This window comes from Martes martes (assembly GCF_963455335.1).
Source record: "Martes martes genome assembly, chromosome: 9".
Lineage (NCBI taxonomy): Eukaryota > Metazoa > Chordata > Mammalia > Carnivora > Mustelidae > Martes > Martes martes.
The window spans coordinates 10,721,369-10,727,052 of NC_137896.1; positions in this window are offsets into that span (position 1 = coordinate 10,721,369).

Consider the following 5,684-nt stretch of genomic DNA (forward strand, 5'->3'; position numbering starts at 1 on the left):
ATTCAGATGGTGATTTGTGAAGAAAATAAAAAATAATGTATCATATTGGAAAAGCAGGGTGGGGTAGCTTTGGCAGGGTGGTCAGGGAGGGTCTCTCCAAGGAGGGACATTTGACCTGAGACCTGTGGGAGAAGATGGAGCCAGCTGGGGGAAGAGGCCAGCAGACTGGATGGCAAGTGCAAAGGCCCTGAGGCAGGAACAAGTTTGAGGTTTTTAAAAGACAGTGGGCTGGACTGGAGTGAATATTGGGAAAGTGGAAGATATGGTTGGAAATTTAGGGACTTATTACATGGAGCCTCACGGCTGAGGAAGTTGGGAGACACTAGACATTTTAGACAAATGAGTATCTTGTTCATTTATCCACTGAAAAGACGTTATAAGCCACCTCCCATGTGCTAGGCACTGAGATTCAGTAGTGAACATAAAAGACATTACAATCAGTATCTAGTCTGGGCTAGTTTCTGCAATACTAGCCAAAAAGGTGGGGGGGGAGGCAGAGATGATAAAATACTCTTTAGAGTATCATAAAGTTTTTTTTTAAATGTGACCCATAACTTAATTTTCCTTAAAGTTTGCCCACCGCTAGACTTGATTTGTTACTGTCTGAGGGGATCACAAAAGGAAGGGGAATCAGAGTTCAATTCATAAGTAACAGAAAATAATAAGTAAAAATAGCTAAAGAAATTTGATTAACTCCTATAACTGAACAGCTGAGAGGAGGTGGTTGTGACTTAAGGTTTGGCAGGACCCGGGGGCTCATATGACTCACCAGACTTTGGTCAGTCTGGTTCCATTTTTCTCTAAGTCGAGACTTGACGTCCAACCCGCTCAGCAATCTCAGTGCGAAAAGTTTCCCCTCCCAGTGGTTGCAGCAAAAGCCCAGGGCAAGCTCTCAGCGAGCAGACTGGGTCTTGTGTGAATCGTTCCAGTGGGCCAGGTTTGAAACATCAGCTGGGGTTGCAGGGGTGGGAACACTCTCCAAGTGTAAGGTCTTATCAAAGGAAGTCTCAAGCAGGTGGGGCAGACAGGCAAACTTCAGAAGGGTCAGATAAGCACCCTTGGGGTTCCAGAGGTGGGTTTCCTGTTCACAGGCCCAGATGGAGAGATTTTTCCAGGCCTACCAACCGGTGTTAATAACCCAGAGCAAGCAAGCAAAAAAAAACCAAAACCAAAACCAAAAAACCAGTCTGGAGTCCAGAGGTGAACCAACTGGCGCCCGAGATAACACAATTAGTAAGACAGAGCCAGGCCTCACCCACAGACTTGTCTCACTGCTCCTGAATCCCAGGGGTCGGAAAAACACCTTCAGGACCAGGAGTTATGTCTTGTGTCTGTGTTGGGGTCATTTGTGAGAATGGGGTGGGCACTGCAGACAAGTGCGCATGAGGGCTGGGCAGGGGAAAATACTATCCACTGAACGCTTACCACACGCCAGACTGCACGGAGCTCCGTGCATTGAACCTGAGAGGTGAACTCCATTTACACAGGAGGACACTGAGACGCTGGGGTCACGGAAGGCCAAGGTCGCACAGCTGATAGGTGGCAGGGCTGGGACCCGAGCCTTAATTTGCCCTGGAGCCCTTCTACTTTAACACCGGCCTGTAGCCCCAGCGGAGGGATGGAGGTGAGGCGGCAGGTGCCGAGTGAGAAATATGTCCCCGGCGAGAAAATAGCTACACGGCAGGACGGGAAAGAGCAGCTGACACTGAGGACTGGGATGCCCTGGGGACCTGAGGCCCAGAGAGCAGCTGCTGCTCACATCAGCTGATTAAAGAGGAACCAGAAATCCAGATTTTTTTTAAAAGGCTGGCTCCATTTTTTAAACAGATGGTAGGCAAAATAAAACAGGTGTACGGGCCGACTTCTGCCCTCAGCTTCCCAGGCGGTACGGGGAGGGCGCGCTTTTCGGTGGATTTGTGCTGCTATCTGGTGGTGGAGTGGGGCAGGTAGCAAGCAATGCGGGGCAAACACGTATTTCCAGCTTGGCTGGGAATGTCATGCAACTCCCCTCTGCGCTGGCTTCTTGCTAGAGGGGGTCTGGGCGGCGGGGCTCCTATCTCCAACTTTAACTCCAACCTCTTGATAAACCTAAAAATCTCAAGCTACCCTCTAAACTTTTTTTTTTTTTTTAAGATTTTATTTATTTGAGAGAAAGGGTGAGCAGGTGGAGGGGCTGAGGGAGAGAGAATCTCAAGCAGATTCTGCACTGAGCGCGAAGCCCAACAAGGGGGCTCGAGCTCATGACTCTGCAATCATGACCTGAGCCAAAATAAAGAGTTGGACGCTAAACCGACTGAGCCGCCCAGGTACCCCAAACATTTTTAATAGGTAATGCCTGCATAAGGTAAAGAGTAAGAATCAATACAGAAGGATCTAGAGCAGGGGTTGGCTGATAGCTCCAGGGACCTAGATCTGGTCCACCTGTCATTCTGTGGCCCAAAAAGCATTTTTTTAAGTGGTTGGAGGGGAAGGGGGCTTTAAAAAAAAAAAAAAAAAGAGTATCCCCTAACACATAGTTTAAATTTCAGTGTGGTGGTCAAGTTTTCCCGGAATATAGCTACACCCATTCATTTGCATATTATCTAATACAGAGGCGAAGTTGAGAGACAAACAGCTGTCAAAGCCTAAAATACGGGGCACCTGGGTGGCTCAGTGGGTTAAGCCACTGCCTTCGGCTCAGGTCATGATCTCAGGGTCCAGGGATCGAGCCCCACATTGGGCTCTCTGCTCAGTGGGGAGCCTGCTTCCCCCTCTCTCTCTGCCTGCCTCTCTGACTACTTGTGATCTCTGTCTGTCAAATAAATAAATAAAATCTTTATTTAAAAAAAAAGCCTAAAATACTATCTGGCCCTTGACAACTAATCAGCATCATAACAATCATCATCATCATCTAGAGTGAAGAGTAAATTGCTCCCACTCGAGTTCTCCATGCCCTCAGTTTCCCTCCCCAGAGGCCATTATTCCAACAAGTGCCTTGCAAGTCTCTCGGACAGGCAGAGAGGCACGCCTGCCCCTGCTTTCACATGATAGATAGAATATTACACACACCGTTCCACACTTGCCTTTTTTTACTGGGTTGTGGAGACAGTGTTCTATCGATTGCTTCCTTCCTCTTTTTAACAGCTGTGTAGCATTCCAACTTCAGAATGGACTTCCCTGTTTTAACTCATCTTCTGTTGCACATTGAAGTTGTTTTCAATCTTGGATAATACGATCTGCACGGGAGAACCTAAGTCTTTGCTCATGAAGGCCAGTAGACCTGAGGGGTCAGGTCCTAGGAACCAAACTGTTGCACCCAGGATGTCTGTGTTCCATTTGGATAGCTCATAGGCCAAACTGCCTTCCAATCACCCATCTAAACTCACAACTTTGGAGAGTGCCAGGTTCCCCACACCCTTGCCAGCACAGTGTGTTATCAAGTGTTTTGTCCTTTGCCAATCTGATAGGTGGTTTTAATTTGCATTTCTCTTACTCTATTTCACTGAATCTAAGATATCATTGATTGTAAGATGCATCCTGATTCCAGAGATGTTTGAATGTAAAAATGTGCATCTTAGAATCACTGAAATGCACTGGGTTGAGTGAGATCAAGTATCTTACCTCACGTCCTTACTCTGTACATGTCCTTTTCCTATTTTGCTTGGGAAGTCGGGTAGTAGTGGTTAAGAGCTTGGGGTTCAAACCCCGGCTCTGCCGCTTACAAGATTGTGACCTTGGCCAAGTTACTAAGCCTCTCTGTGTCTCTGTTTCCTCATCTATAAGAAGGAGTAATGATGGTACTGAATGTATAGGGTAGTTGTGAAGATTAAATTAATTAATATACGCAAAACTTTATGTTCCTGGAACATAGTATGTGTTTGCTATGATTAACATCTTTTTTTTTAAGATTTTATTTATTTATTTATTTGACAGAGAGAGAGATCACAAGTAGGCAGAGAGGCAGGCACAGAGAGAGGGGGAAGCAGGCTCCCTGCCAAGCAGAGAGCTCAATGTGGAACTCGATCCCAGGACTCTGAGACCATGACCTGAGCCAAAGGCAGAGGCTTAACCCAATGAGCCATCCAGGCACCCCAATTAACATCTTTCTTTTGGAGTGTTTATGTTTTTTTCACCATGAGTTGCAAGGGCTCTTGATAATTTAGGGAAACTCAGCCTTTGGTTCCACCCACCTTGCCACCCCAGACCTCTGGTTCTTATTTATTTTTCCCTGACCACAAAAGTAGCAGATGATACAAAATTCAGACAGTACAAAATAAAGTGTATAGGAAGAAAGTCAATAGAAACAATTCAGATGTCCATCAAGAGAGGAATAAGTGGGTTGCACCATGACCCCCTACCCTACCTACTCCCATCCCTTTTGGGCTGTAGACTTCAGCAACTCCATCAAATGTTAGATAAAACATCTTAATGCTACACTTCAGACACAGTCCAGAGGGACATAATTCCATATATGTGCCATGAAATGCCATTAGCAAATGTGTCTCCCACATCCCATCAACCACAGACCCCCTCCCCAGCCATTTGACTCTCCGTCTTCCGGATACCCATGAACTTTCTTCCTCTGTCAACAATTTGTCCCCTTTACTTTCTGTAGTTTGTATTATAAATGCTATAGCAGGAGGTTGGGGGTTTTTCTTACCTATAAATTGGAAATATAAACATAAAATTTATACAATGTTACTGACAAGCTTGCTACTCAAAGTGTGATCTGTGCATTCCCTAGATACATGTTAGAAATCTCAGCACAAACCTCACCCCCAAACACACAATCAGAATCTGCATTTTAACAAGATTCCTAGTGATTTGTGTGCACAGTCGAGTTTGAGGAGTATTGCTCTAAAAAAATAATACTGTCGGTTTTATAAAAAACGTATTGCATTTTTTTTTTTTTTTTTACATTTTGAATGCACTACTTATGCCTTTCACATCACACAAATTCCCAAACTGCCCAGATGTTTTCCCACCTTGCTGAGAAGAATCTTTGAATGAACACTGTGGACAGTCCACGTCTGTGACTCTTCACTGGGCACTGTGCCAGCTATTAGGTATGCTTTTGACTGTGCCAGCTATTAGGTATGCTTTTGACCCACCTTTAAGAGCAGCTGAAGCAATAAAGACTTACCTCATGTCATAAGGAACCTGTAAGTAGGGGTGTCTGGCTGGGTCAATAGAAGAGCAATTGACTCTTTTGATTTTGTGGTTTTGAGTTTGAGCCTCATGTTGGGGGGAAGGGAAGGGAAGAAGGGAAGGGAAGGGAAGGAAGAAAGGGAAGGGAAGGGAAGGGAAGGGAAAAAGGAAAAGAAAGGGAGGAAGGAAGAAACTGTAGGGAAACAGCCGCAGGATTCCTACAGCAGCTCAACCACATCATGGGCGGTCCTACCCCCTGACATCTTTCTGTGGACACCTATAGTCTAAGTATAGGTTTTCTGGCTCAGGATTGCCACAGCTCCAACCATCACAACCTCCTTAGGAAAGAAGAATGGGGACCAAAAAAGCTTTCTTCTCAGCTATTCTCAAGGGAGGGAAACTTTCCAAATACGGCCCCTCTTCAACTCATTGACGAGAAAGAACTAGGTGACAGGCACACCCCTGGACCAATCCCTGGCAAAAAGAAATGGCCGTGCCAGGGATTGGCTCGGATTCACACCTGGAACTGGCCCTTGGGCCTCCTCGACAAAACCAGC